Below are 15,541 nucleotides of genomic sequence, written 5' to 3' on the forward strand. Positions count from 1 at the left end.
CCTACACATCTCTCTTCCTTTCTCTGCTAATACCCCCCCCCCATATAAAGAGATAGAGATATAATATTACTGGCACCAGCTGCACTCTGGACATTGCATAACAATCGTGTCTAATACAAGCTGGGGGGACTACAACACCCAGCAAGTAGGAACCCTGCATAACAATCATGTGTCCAATACAAGATGGGGGGACTACAACACCCAGCAAGTAGGAACCCTGCATAACAATCATGTGTCCAATACAAGATGAGGGGACTACAACATCCAGCAAGTAGGAACCCTGCATAACAATCATGTGTCTAATACAAGATAAGGGGACTACAACACCCAGCATGTAGGAACACTTCATAACAATCGTGTCTAATACAAGTTTGGGGGACTACAACACCCAGCAAGTAGGAGCCCGGCATAACAATCATGTGTCTAATACAAAATGAGGGGACTACAACACCCAGCATGTAGGAACACTTCATAACAATCGTGTCTAATACAAGCTGAGGGGACTACAACACCCAGCATGTAAGAACACTGGATAACAATCATGTGTCCAATACAAGATGGGGGGACTACAACACCCAGCAAGTAGGAACCCTGCATAACAATCATGTGTCTAATACAAGCTGAGGGGACTACAACACCCAGCATGTAGGAACACTGGATAACAATCATGTGTCCAATACAAGATGGGGGGACTACAACACCCAGCAAGTAGGAACACTGCACAACAATCATGTGTCTAATACAAGCTGAGGGGACTACAACACCCAGCAAGTAGGAACACTGGATAATAATCATGTGTCTATTACAAGCTGGGGGGACTACAACACCCAGCATGTAGGAACACTGGATAATAATCATGTGTCTAATACAAGCTGAGGGGACTACAACACCCAGCATGTAGGAACACTGGATAATAATCATGTGTCTAATACAAGCTGAGGGGACTACAACTTAACATGTAGAGGAGAACTACAACTCCCATTGTGTATGAGCAAAACATGTACTGGAACTGCAACTCCCAGCTTGTATAAGAATTACATTACACAGAGATGATCATGCATAATGCAAACTGGGGTAGTGGGAACTACAACTCCCAGCATACATGATCACTGCATAACATGGAAACAAACATGCCCAATAAAAGCTTAGGTAAAAGGAACTACAACACCCAGCATGTGAGGACAGTACATAACAAGAAAACAAAGACGTCTTATGGTAACTGGGTCAATGAGGACTACAACCCCCAGGATGTGAGAGCATAGCAATCATGTCATGTAAGCTGGAGTAATGGGGACTACAACTCTTATCATGTTTGAGTATTAAATAACATGGAGACCATCATGTGCCCTGTGTGAGGCGGGGGTGATGAATACTGTTATATTAGAGCGCATAGATATTTACTACCACCTCCTGGGTGTATATCAGTATTGTGTAATATTCAGATATTTACATATGTTTACTATAGACTTGGGTAATGGAGACTACAACTCCCAGCAAATATGAGCATCATTAGACGATTGGACCAATACAAAGGGGATAATTAGGACTACACTACAAGTCCCAGCATGTAAGAGTAGCCCAAAACATAAGGATATTTATTAATAATGAGCCTAGTATAAGCTGGGTATGATTAAGGATGCAGGACTACAACTCCCAGCATATATAAGCATTGAAGATAGATAGATAGATAGATATGAATCTGGAAGTGTCCTCTCTGTGATGGATAGAACCGTTCTTTTAATTACTTTTTTCTAGTGTAATGACAGCCGACTCCATGGCATCTAAGTGGCTACAACAGATCCCTTTCACTTTGATTGCAGAGAACTGACAGGTTTCTAGGGCAGCAGGGATCTACTGGAGGAATCCAGATCTGCCATATTTGTACTCCTAAAGGTGATGTCAGTATCACAGGCAATGTAACCACTAAAACATCACATACTGAAGACCCCTTTCAGATTTACGCTGTCATGGCATGCTGGGAGCTGTAGTTTTGCAACAGCTGGACAGCCATCGATTAGAGAATACATATTAGTATCAAAAAATGTTATAAAAAAAAATACATAGTAATTTGTAACATCTTATTACAGTAACCCGGCTCCTGATCCTCTTATTACCCTATAACATCTTATTACAGTAACCCGGCTCCTGATCCTCTTATTACCCTATAACATCTTATTACAGTAACCCGGCTCCTGATCCTCTTATTACCCTATAACATCTTATTACAGTAACCCGGCTCCTGATCCTCTTATTACCCTATAATATCTTATTACAGTAACCCGGCTCCTGATCCTCTTATTACCCCTATAACATCTTATTACAGTCAGCCGGCTCCTGATCCTCTTATTACCCTATAACATCTTATTACAGTAACCCGGCTCCTGATCCTCTTATTACCCCTATAACATATTATTACAGTAACCCGGCTCCTGATCCTCTTATTACCCTATAACATCTTATTACAGTAACCCGGCTCCTGATCCTCTTATTACCCTATAACATCTTATTACAGTAACCCGGCTCCTGATCCTCTTATTACCCTATAACATCTTATTACAGTAACCCGTCTCCTGATCCTCTTATTACCCTATAACATCTTATTACAGTAACCCGGCTCCTGATCCTCTTATTACCCTATAACTTCTTATTACAGTAACCCGGCTCCTGATCCTCTTATTACTCTATAACATCTTATTACTGTAACCAGGCTCCTGATCCTCTTATTACCCCTATAACATATTATTACAGTAACCCGGCTCCTGATCCTCTTATTACCCCTATAACATCTTATTACAGTCAGCCGGCTCCTGATCCTCTTATTACCCTATAACATCTTATTACAGTAACCCGGCTCCTGATCCTCTTATTACACTATAACATCTTATTACAGTAACCCGGCTCCTGATCCTCTTATTACCCCTATAACATATTATTACAGTAACCCGGCTCCTGATCCTCTTATTACCCCTATAACATCTTATTACAGTCAGCCGGCTCCTGATCCTCTTATTACCCTATAACATCTTATTACAGTAACCCAACTCCTGATCCTCTTATTACACTATAACATCTTATTACAGTAACCCGGCTCCTGATCCTCTTATTACCCCTATAACATCTTATTACAGTCAGCCGGCTCCTGATCCTCTTATTACCCTATAACATCTTATTACAGTAACCCAGCTCCTGATCCTCTTATTACCCTATAACATCTTATTACAGTAACCCGTCTCCTGATCCTCTTATTACCCTATAACATCTTATTACAGTAACCCGGCTCCTGATCCTCTTATTACTCTATAACATCTTATTACAGTAACCCGGCTCCTGATCCTCTTATTACCCTATAACATCTTATTACAGTAACCTGGCTCCTGATCCTCTTATTACCATATAACATCTTATTACAGTGACCCGGCTCCTGATCCTCTTATTACCCTATAACATCTTATTACAGTAACCCGGCTCCTGCTCCTCTTATTACCCCTATAACATCTTATTACAGTAACCCGGCTCCTGCTCCTCTTATTACCCCTATAACATCTTATTACAGTAACCCGTCTCCTGATCCTCTTATTACCCTATAACATCTTATTACAGTAACCCGGCTCCTGATCCTCTTATTACCCTATAACATCTTATTACAGTAACCCGGCTCCTGATCCCCTTATTACCCTATAACATCTTATTACAGTAACCCGGCTCCTGATCCCCTTATTACCCTATAACATCTTATTACAATAACCCAGCTCCTGATCCTCTTATTACCCTATAACATCTTATTACAGTAACCCGGCTCCTGATCCTCTTATTACCCTATAACATCTTATAAAAGTAACCCGGCTACTGATCCTCTTATTACCCTATAACATCTTATTACAGTAACCCGGCACCTGATCCTCTTATTACCCTATAACATCTTATTACAGTAACCCGGCTCCTGATCCTCTTATTACCCTATAACATATTATTACAGTAACCCGGCTCCTGATCCTCTTATTACCCTATAACATCTTATTACAGTAACCAGGCTCCTGATCCTCTTATTACCCTATAACATCTTATTACAGTAACCCGTCTCCTGATCCTCTTATTACCCTATAACATCTTATTACAGTAACCCGGCTCCTGATCCTCTTATTACCCTATAACTTCTTATTACAGTAACCCGGCTCCTGATCCTCTTATTACTCTATAACATCTTATTACTGTAACCAGGCTCCTGATCCTCTTATTACCCCTATAACATATTATTACAGTAACCCGGCTCCTGATCCTCTTATTACCCCTATAACATCTTATTACAGTCAGCCGGCTCCTGATCCTCTTATTACCCTATAACATCTTATTACAGTAACCCGGCTCCTGATCCTCTTATTACACTATAACATCTTATTACAGTAACCCGGCTCCTGATCCTCTTATTACCCCTATAACATATTATTACAGTAACCCGGCTCCTGATCCTCTTATTACCCCTATAACATCTTATTACAGTCAGCCGGCTCCTGATCCTCTTATTACCCTATAACATCTTATTACAGTAACCCGGCTCCTGATCCTCTTATTACACTATAACATCTTATTACAGTAACCCGGCTCCTGATCCTCTTATTACCCCTATAACATCTTATTACAGTCAGCCGGCTCCTGATCCTCTTATTACCCTATAACATCTTATTACAGTAACCCAGCTCCTGATCCTCTTATTACCCTATAACATCTTATTACAGTAACCCGTCTCCTGATCCTCTTATTACCCTATAACATCTTATTACAGTAACCCGGCTCCTGATCCTCTTATTACTCTATAACATCTTATTACAGTAACCCGGCTCCTGATCCTCTTATTACCCTATAACATCTTATTACAGTAACCTGGCTCCTGATCCTCTTATTACCATATAACATCTTATTACAGTGACCCGGCTCCTGATCCTCTTATTACCCTATAACATCTTATTACAGTAACCCGGCTCCTGCTCCTCTTATTACCCCAATAACATCTTATTACAGTAACCCGGCTCCTGCTCCTCTTATTACCCCTATAACATCTTATTACAGTAACCCGTCTCCTGATCCTCTTATTACCCTATAACATCTTATTACAGTAACCCGGCTCCTGATCCTCTTATTACCCTATAACATCTTATTACAGTAACCCGGCTCCTGATCCCCTTATTACCCTATAACATCTTATTACAGTAACCCGGCTCCTGATCCCCTTATTACCCTATAACATCTTATTACAATAACCCAGCTCCTGATCCTCTTATTACCCTATAACATCTTATTACAGTAACCCGGCTCCTGATCCTCTTATTACCCTATAACATCTTATAAAAGTAACCCGGCTACTGATCCTCTTATTACCCTATAACATCTTATTACAGTAACCTGGCACCTGATCCTCTTATTACCCTATAACATCTTATTACAGTAACCCGGCTCCTGATCCTCTTATTACCCTATAACATCTTATTACAGTAACCCGGCTCCTGATCCTCTTATTACCCCTATAACACCTTATTACAGTAACTCGGCTCCTGATCCTCTTGTTAACCCTATAACATCTTATTACAGTAACCCGGCTCCTGATCCTCTTATTACCCTATAACATCTTATTACAGTAACCCGGCTCCTGATCCCCTTATTACCCTATAACATCTTATTACAATAACCCAGCTCCTGATCCTCTTATTACCCTATAACATCTTATTACAGTAACCCGGCTCCTGATCCTCTTATTACCCTATAACATCTTATAAAAGTAACCCGGCTCCTGATCCTCTTATTACCCCTATAACACCTTATTACAGTAACCCGGCTCCTGATCCCCTTTTTACCCTATAACATCTTATTACAATAACCCAGCTCCTGATCCTCTTATTACCCTATATCATCCTATTACAGTAATCCGGCTCCTGATCCTCTTATTACCCTATAACATCTTATTACAGTAACCCGACTCCTGATCCTCTTATTACCCTATAACATCTTATTACAGTAACCCGGCTCCTGATCCTATTATTAGCCTATAACATCTTATTACAGTAACCCGGCTCCTGATCCTATTATTACCCTATAACATCTTATTAGAGTAACCCAGCTCCTGATCCTCTTATTACCCTATAACATCTTATTACAGTAACCCGGCTCCTGATCCCCTTATTACCCTATAACATCTTATTACAATAACCCAGCTCCTGATCCTCTTATTACCCTATAACATCGTATTACAGTAACCCAGCTCCTGATCCTCTTATTAGCCCTATAACACCTTATTACAGTAACCCGGCTCCTGATCCTCTTATTACCCTATAACATCTTATTACAGTAACCCGGCTCCTGATCCTCTTATTACCCTATAACATCTTATTACAGTAACCCGGCTCCTGATCCTCTTATTACCCCTATAACACCTTATTACAGTAACCCGGCTCCTGATCCTCTTATTACCCCTATAACACCTTATTACAGTAACCCGGCTCCTGATCCTCTTATTACCCTATAACATCTTATTACAGTAACCCGGCTCCTGATCCTCTTATTACCCCTATAACACCTTATTACTGTAACCCGGCTCCTGATCCTCTTATTACCCTATAACATCTTATTACAGTAACCCAGCTCCTGATCCTCTTATTACCCTATAACATCTTATTACAGTAACCCGGCTCCTGATCCTCTTATTACCCCTATAACACCTTATTACTGTAACCCGGCTCCTGATCCTCTTATTACCCTATAACATCTTATTACAGTAACCCAGCTCCTGATCCTCTTATTACCCTATAACATCTTATTACAGTAACCCGGCTCCTGATCCCCTTATTACCCTATAACATCTTATTACAATAACCCAGCTCCTGATCCTCTTATTACCCTATAACATCTTATTACAGTAACCCAGCTCCTGATCCTCTTATTACCCTATAACATCTTATAAAAGTAATCCGGCTCCTGATCCTCTTATTACCCCTATAACATCTTATTACAGTAACCCGGCTCCTGATCCTCTTATTACCCTATAACATCTTATTACAGTAACCTGGCTCCTGATCCCCTTATTACCCTATAACATCTTATTACAATAACCCAGCTCCTGATCCTCTTATTACCCTATAACATCTTATTACAGTAACCCGGCTCCTGATCCTCTTATTACCCTATAACATCTTATAAAAGTAACCCGGCTACTGATCCTCTTATTACCCTATAACATCTTATTACAGTAACCCGGCTCCTGATCCTCTTATTACCCCTATAACACCTTATTACAGTAACCCGGCTCCTGATCCTCTTATTACCCTATAACATCTTATTACAGTAACCCGGTTCCTGATCCTCTTATTTACCTATAACATCTTATTACAGTAACCCGGCTCCTGATCCTCTTATTACCCTATAACATCTTATTACAGTAACCCGGCTCCTGATCCTCTTATTACCCTATAACATCTTATTACAGTAACCAGGCTCCTGATCCTCTTATTACCCCTATAACACCTTATTACAGTAACTCGGCTCCTGATCCTCTTGTTAACCCTATAACATCTTATTACAGTAACCCGGCTCCTGATCCTCTTATTACCCTATAACATCTTATTACAGTAACCCGGCTGCTGATCCCCTTATTACCCTATAACATCTTATTACAATAACCCAGCTCCTGATCCTCTTATTACCCTATAACATCTTATTACAGTAACCCGGCTCCTGATCCTCTTATTACCCTATAACATCTTATAAAAGTAACCCGGCTCCTGATCCTCTTATTACCCCTATAACACCTTATTACAGTAACCCGGCTCCTGATCCTCTTATTACCCTATAACATCTTATTACAGTAACCCGGCTCCTGATCCCCTTATTACCCTATAACATCTTATTACAATAACCCAGCTCCTGATCCTCTTATTACCCTATAACATCTTATTACAGTAACCCGCCTCCTGATCCTCTTATTACCCTATATCATCCTATTACAGTAATCCGGCTCCTGATCCTCTTATTACCCTATAACATCTTATTACAGTAACCCGACTCCTGATCCTCTTATTACCCTATAACATCTTATTACAGTAACCCGGCTCCTGATCCTCTTATTACCCTATAACATCTTATTACAGTAACCCGGCTCCTGATCCTCTTATTACCCTATAACACCTTATTACAGTAACCCGGCTCCTGATGCTCTTATTACCCTATAACACCTTATTACAGTAACTCGGCTCCTGATCCTCTTATTACCCTATAACATCTTATTACAGTAACCCGGCTCCTGATCCCCTTATTACCCTATAACATCTTATTACAGTAACCCGGCTCCTGATCCCCTTATTACCCTATAACATCTTATTACAATAACCCAGCTCCTGATCCTCTTATTACCCTATAACATCTTATTACAGTAACCCAGCTCCTGATCCTCTTATTACCCCTATAACACCTTATTACAGTAACTCGGCTCCTGATCCTCTTGTTAACCCTATAACATCTTATTACAGTAACCCGGCTCCTGATCCTCTTATTACCCTATAACATCTTATTACAGTAACCCGGCTCCTGATCCTCTTATTACCCTATAACATCTTATTACAGTAACCCGGCTCCTGATCCTCTTATTACCCTATAACATCTTATAAAAGTAACCCGGCTCCTGATCCTCTTATTACCCCTATAACACCTTATTACAGTAACCCGGCTCCTGATCCTCTTATTACCCTATAACATCTTATTACAGTAACCCGGCTCCTGATCCCCTTATTACCCCATAACATCTTATTACAATAACCCAGCTCCTGATCCTCTTATTACCCTATAACATCTTATTACAGTAACCCGTCTCCTGATCCTCTTATTACCCTATATCATCCTATTACAGTAATCCGGCTCCTGATCCTCTTATTACCCTATAACATCTTATTACAGTAACCCGACTCCTGATCCTCTTATTACCCTATAACATCTTATTACAGTAACCCGGCTCCTGATCCTCTTATTACCCTATAACATCTTATTACAGTAACCCGGCTCCTGATCCTCTTATTACCCTATAACACCTTATTACAGTAACCCGGCTCCTGATACTCTTATTACCCTATAACACCTTATTACAGTAACTCGGCTCCTGATCCTCTTATTACCCTATAACATCTTATTACAGTAACCCGGCTCCTGATCCCCTTATTACCCTATAACATCTTATTACAATAACCCAGCTCCTGATCCTCTTATTACCCTATAACATCTTATTACAGTAACCCGCCTCCTGATCCTCTTATTACCCTATATCATCCTATTACAGTAATCCGGCTCCTGATCCTCTTATTACCCTATAACATCTTATTACAGTAACCCGACACCTGATCCTCTTATTACCCTATAACATCTTATGACAGTAACCCGGCTCCTGATCCTCTTATTACCCTATAACATCTTATTACAGTAACCCGACTCCTGATCCTCTTATTACCCTATAACATCTTATTACAGTAACCCGGCTCCTGATCCTCTTATTACCCTATAACATCTTATTACAGTAACCCGGCTCCTGATCCTCTTATTACCCTATAACACCTTATTACAGTAACCCGGCTCCTGATACTCTTATTACCCTATAACACCTTATTACAGTAACTCGGCTCCTGATCCTCTTATTACCCTATAACATCTTATTACAGTAACCCGGCTCCTGATCCCCTTATTACCCTATAACATCTTATTACAATAACCCAGCTCCTGATCCTCTTATTACCCTATAACATCTTATTACAGTAACCCGCCTCCTGATCCTCTTATTACCCTATATCATCCTATTACAGTAATCCGGCTCCTGATCCTCTTATTACCCTATAACATCTTATTACAGTAACCCGACTCCTGATCCTCTTATTACCCTATAACATCTTATTACAGTAACCCGGCTCCTGATCCTCTTATTACCCTATAACATCTTATTACTGTAACCCGGCTCCTGATCCTCTTATTACCCTATAACACCTTATTACAGTAACCCGGCTCCTGATACTCTTATTACCCTATAACACCTTATTACAGTAACTCGGCTCCTGATCCTCTTATTACCCTATAACATCTTATTACAGTAACCCGGCTCCTGATCCCCTTATTACCCTATAACATCTTATTACAGTAACCCGGCTCCTGATCCCCTTATTACCCTATAACATCTTATTACAATAACCCAGCTCCTGATCCTCTTATTACCCTATAACATCTTATTACAGTAACCCAGCTCCTGATCCTCTTATTACCCCTATAACACCTTATTACAGTAACTCGGCTCCTGATCCTCTTGTTAACCCTATAACATCTTATTACAGTAACCCGGCTCCTGATCCTCTTATTACCCTATAACATCTTATTACAGTAACCCGGCTCCTGATCCTCTTATTACCCTATAACATCTTATTACAGTCAGCCGGCTCCTGATCCTCTTATTACCCCTATAACATATTATTACAGTAACCCGGCTCCTGATCCTCTTATTACCCTATAACATCTTATTACTGTAACCAGGCTCCTGATCCTCTTATTACCCCTATAACATATTATTACAGTAACCCGGCTCCTGATCCTCTTATTACCCCTATAACATCTTATTACAGTCAGCCGGCTCCTGATCCTCTTATTACCCTATATCATCCTATTACAGTAACCCGACTCCTGATCCTCTTATTAACCTATAACATCTTATTACAGTAACCCGGCTCCTGATCCTCTTATTACCCTATAACATCTTATTACAGTAACCCGGCTCCTGATCCTCTTATTACCCTATAACATCTTATTACAGTAACCCGACTCCTGATCCTCTTATTAACCTATAACATCTTATTACAGTAACCCGGCTCCTGATCCTCTTATTACCCTATAACATCTTATTACAGTAACCCGGCTCCTGATCCTCTTATTACCCTATAACATCTTATTACAGTAACCCGGCTCCTGATCCTCTTATTACCCCTATAACATCTTATTACAGTAACCCGGCTCCTGATCCTCTTATTACCCTATAACACCTTATTACAGTAACCCGGCTCCTGATACTCTTATTACCCTATAACACCTTATTTCAGTAACTCGGCTCCTGATCCTCTTATTACCCTATAACATCTTATTACAGTAACCCAGCTCCTGATCCTCTTATTACCCTATAACATCTTATTACAGTAACCCGGCTCCTGATCCTCTTATTACCCTATAACATCTTATTACAGTAACCCAGCTCCTGATCCTCTTATTACCCTATAACATCTTATTACAGTAACCCGGCTCCTGATCCTCTTATTACCCTATAACATCTTATAAAAGTAACCCGGCTCCTGATCCTCTTATTACCCCTATAACACCTTATTACAGTAACCCGGCTCCTGATCCTCTTATTACCCTATAACATCTTATTACAGTAACCCGGCTCCTGATCCCCTTATTACCCTATAACATCTTATTACAATAACCCAGCTCCTGATCCTCTTATTACCCTATAACATCTTATTACAGTAACCCGCCTCCTGATCCTCTTATTACCCTATATCATCCTATTACAGTAATCCGGCTCCTGATCCTCTTATTACCCTATAACATCTTATTACAGTAACCCGACTCCTGATCCTCTTATTACCCTATAACATCTTATTACAGTAACCCGGCTCCTGATCCTCTTATTACCCTATAACATCTTATTACAGTAACCCGGCTCCTGATCCTCTTATTACCCTATAACACCTTATTACAGTAACCCGGCTCCTGATGCTCTTATTACCCTATAACACCTTATTACAGTAACTCGGCTCCTGATCCTCTTATTACCCTATAACATCTTATTACAGTAACCCGGCTCCTGATCCCCTTATTACCCTATAACATCTTATTACAGTAACCCGGCTCCTGATCCCCTTATTACCCTATAACATCTTATTACAATAACCCAGCTCCTGATCCTCTTATTACCCTATAACATCTTATTACAGTAACCCAGCTCCTGATCCTCTTATTACCCCTATAACACCTTATTACAGTAACTCGGCTCCTGATCCTCTTGTTAACCCTATAACATCTTATTACAGTAACCCGGCTCCTGATCCTCTTATTACCCTATAACATCTTATTACAGTAACCCGGCTCCTGATCCTCTTATTACCCTATAACATCTTATTACAGTAACCCGGCTCCTGATCCTCTTATTACCCTATAACATCTTATAAAAGTAACCCGGCTCCTGATCCTCTTATTACCCCTATAACACCTTATTACAGTAACCCGGCTCCTGATCCTCTTATTACCCTATAACATCTTATTACAGTAACCCGGCTCCTGATCCCCTTATTACCCCATAACATCTTATTACAATAACCCAGCTCCTGATCCTCTTATTACCCTATAACATCTTATTACAGTAACCCGTCTCCTGATCCTCTTATTACCCTATATCATCCTATTACAGTAATCCGGCTCCTGATCCTCTTATTACCCTATAACATCTTATTACAGTAACCCGACTCCTGATCCTCTTATTACCCTATAACATCTTATTACAGTAACCCGGCTCCTGATCCTCTTATTACCCTATAACATCTTATTACAGTAACCCGGCTCCTGATCCTCTTATTACCCTATAACACCTTATTACAGTAACCCGGCTCCTGATACTCTTATTACCCTATAACACCTTATTACAGTAACTCGGCTCCTGATCCTCTTATTACCCTATAACATCTTATTACAGTAACCCGGCTCCTGATCCCCTTATTACCCTATAACATCTTATTACAATAACCCAGCTCCTGATCCTCTTATTACCCTATAACATCTTATTACAGTAACCCGCCTCCTGATCCTCTTATTACCCTATATCATCCTATTACAGTAATCCGGCTCCTGATCCTCTTATTACCCTATAACATCTTATTACAGTAACCCGACACCTGATCCTCTTATTACCCTATAACATCTTATGACAGTAACCCGGCTCCTGATCCTCTTATTACCCTATAACATCTTATTACAGTAACCCGACTCCTGATCCTCTTATTACCCTATAACATCTTATTACAGTAACCCGGCTCCTGATCCTCTTATTACCCTATAACATCTTATTACAGTAACCCGGCTCCTGATCCTCTTATTACCCTATAACACCTTATTACAGTAACCCGGCTCCTGATACTCTTATTACCCTATAACACCTTATTACAGTAACTCGGCTCCTGATCCTCTTATTACCCTATAACATCTTATTACAGTAACCCGGCTCCTGATCCCCTTATTACCCTATAACATCTTATTACAATAACCCAGCTCCTGATCCTCTTATTACCCTATAACATCTTATTACAGTAACCCGCCTCCTGATCCTCTTATTACCCTATATCATCCTATTACAGTAATCCGGCTCCTGATCCTCTTATTACCCTATAACATCTTATTACAGTAACCCGACTCCTGATCCTCTTATTACCCTATAACATCTTATTACAGTAACCCGGCTCCTGATCCTCTTATTACCCTATAACATCTTATTACAGTAACCCGGCTCCTGATCCTCTTATTACCCTATAACACCTTATTACAGTAACCCGGCTCCTGATACTCTTATTACCCTATAACACCTTATTACAGTAACTCGGCTCCTGATCCTCTTATTACCCTATAACATCTTATTACAGTAACCCGGCTCCTGATCCCCTTATTACCCTATAACATCTTATTACAGTAACCCGGCTCCTGATCCCCTTATTACCCTATAACATCTTATTACAATAACCCAGCTCCTGATCCTCTTATTACCCTATAACATCTTATTACAGTAACCCAGCTCCTGATCCTCTTATTACCCCTATAACACCTTATTACAGTAACTCGGCTCCTGATCCTCTTGTTAACCCTATAACATCTTATTACAGTAACCCGGCTCCTGATCCTCTTATTACCCTATAACATCTTATTACAGTAACCCGGCTCCTGATCCTCTTATTACCCTATAACATCTTATTACAGTCAGCCGGCTCCTGATCCTCTTATTACCCCTATAACATATTATTACAGTAACCCGGCTCCTGATCCTCTTATTACCCTATAACATCTTATTACTGTAACCAGGCTCCTGATCCTCTTATTACCCCTATAACATATTATTACAGTAACCCGGCTCCTGATCCTCTTATTACCCCTATAACATCTTATTACAGTCAGCCGGCTCCTGATCCTCTTATTACCCTATATCATCCTATTACAGTAACCCGACTCCTGATCCTCTTATTAACCTATAACATCTTATTACAGTAACCCGGCTCCTGATCCTCTTATTACCCTATAACATCTTATTACAGTAACCCGGCTCCTGATCCTCTTATTACCCTATAACATCTTATTACAGTAACCCGACTCCTGATCCTCTTATTAACCTATAACATCTTATTACAGTAACCCGGCTCCTGATCCTCTTATTACCCTATAACATCTTATTACAGTAACCCGGCTCCTGATCCTCTTATTACCCTATAACATCTTATTACAGTAACCCGGCTCCTGATCCTCTTATTACCCCTATAACATCTTATTACAGTAACCCGGCTCCTGATCCTCTTATTACCCTATAACACCTTATTACAGTAACCCGGCTCCTGATACTCTTATTACCCTATAACACCTTATTTCAGTAACTCGGCTCCTGATCCTCTTATTACCCTATAACATCTTATTACAGTAACCCAGCTCCTGATCCTCTTATTACCCTATAACATCTTATTACAGTAACCCGGCTCCTGATCCTCTTATTACCCTATAACATCTTATTACAGTAACCCAGCTCCTGATCCTCTTATTACCCTATAACATCTTATTACAGTAACCCGGCTCCTGATCCTCTTATTACCCTATAACATCTTATTACAGTAACCCGGCTCCTGATCCTCTTATTACCCTATAACACCTTATTACAGTAACCCGGCTCCTGATCCTCTTATTACCCTATAGCATCTTATTACAGTAACCCGACTCCTGATCCTCTTATTACCCTATAACATCTTATTACAGTAACCCGGCTCCTGATCCTCTTATTACCCCTATAACATCTTTTTACAGTAACCCGGCTCCTGATCCTCTTATTACCATATAATATCTTATTACAGTAACCCGGCTCCTGATCCTCTTATTACTCCTATAAAATCTTATTACAGTAACCCGGCTCCTGATCCTCTTATTACCCTATAACATCTTATTACAGTAACCCGGCTCCTGATCCTCTTATTACCCTATAACATCTTATTACAGTAACCCGGCTCCTGATCCTCTTATTACCCTATAACATCTTATTACAGTAACCCGGCTCCTGATCCTCTTATTACCCTATAACATCTTATTACAGTAACCCGGCTCCTGATCCTCTTATTACCCTATAACATCTTTTTACAGTAACCCGGCTCCTGATCCTCTTATTACCCCTATAACATCTTATTACAGTAAACCGGCTCCTGATCCTCTTATTACCCTGTAACATCTTATTACAGTAACCCGG

This window comes from Hyla sarda, chromosome 4, assembly GCF_029499605.1.
Source record: "Hyla sarda isolate aHylSar1 chromosome 4, aHylSar1.hap1, whole genome shotgun sequence".
In the NCBI taxonomy this organism is placed as follows: Eukaryota; Metazoa; Chordata; class Amphibia; order Anura; family Hylidae; genus Hyla; species Hyla sarda.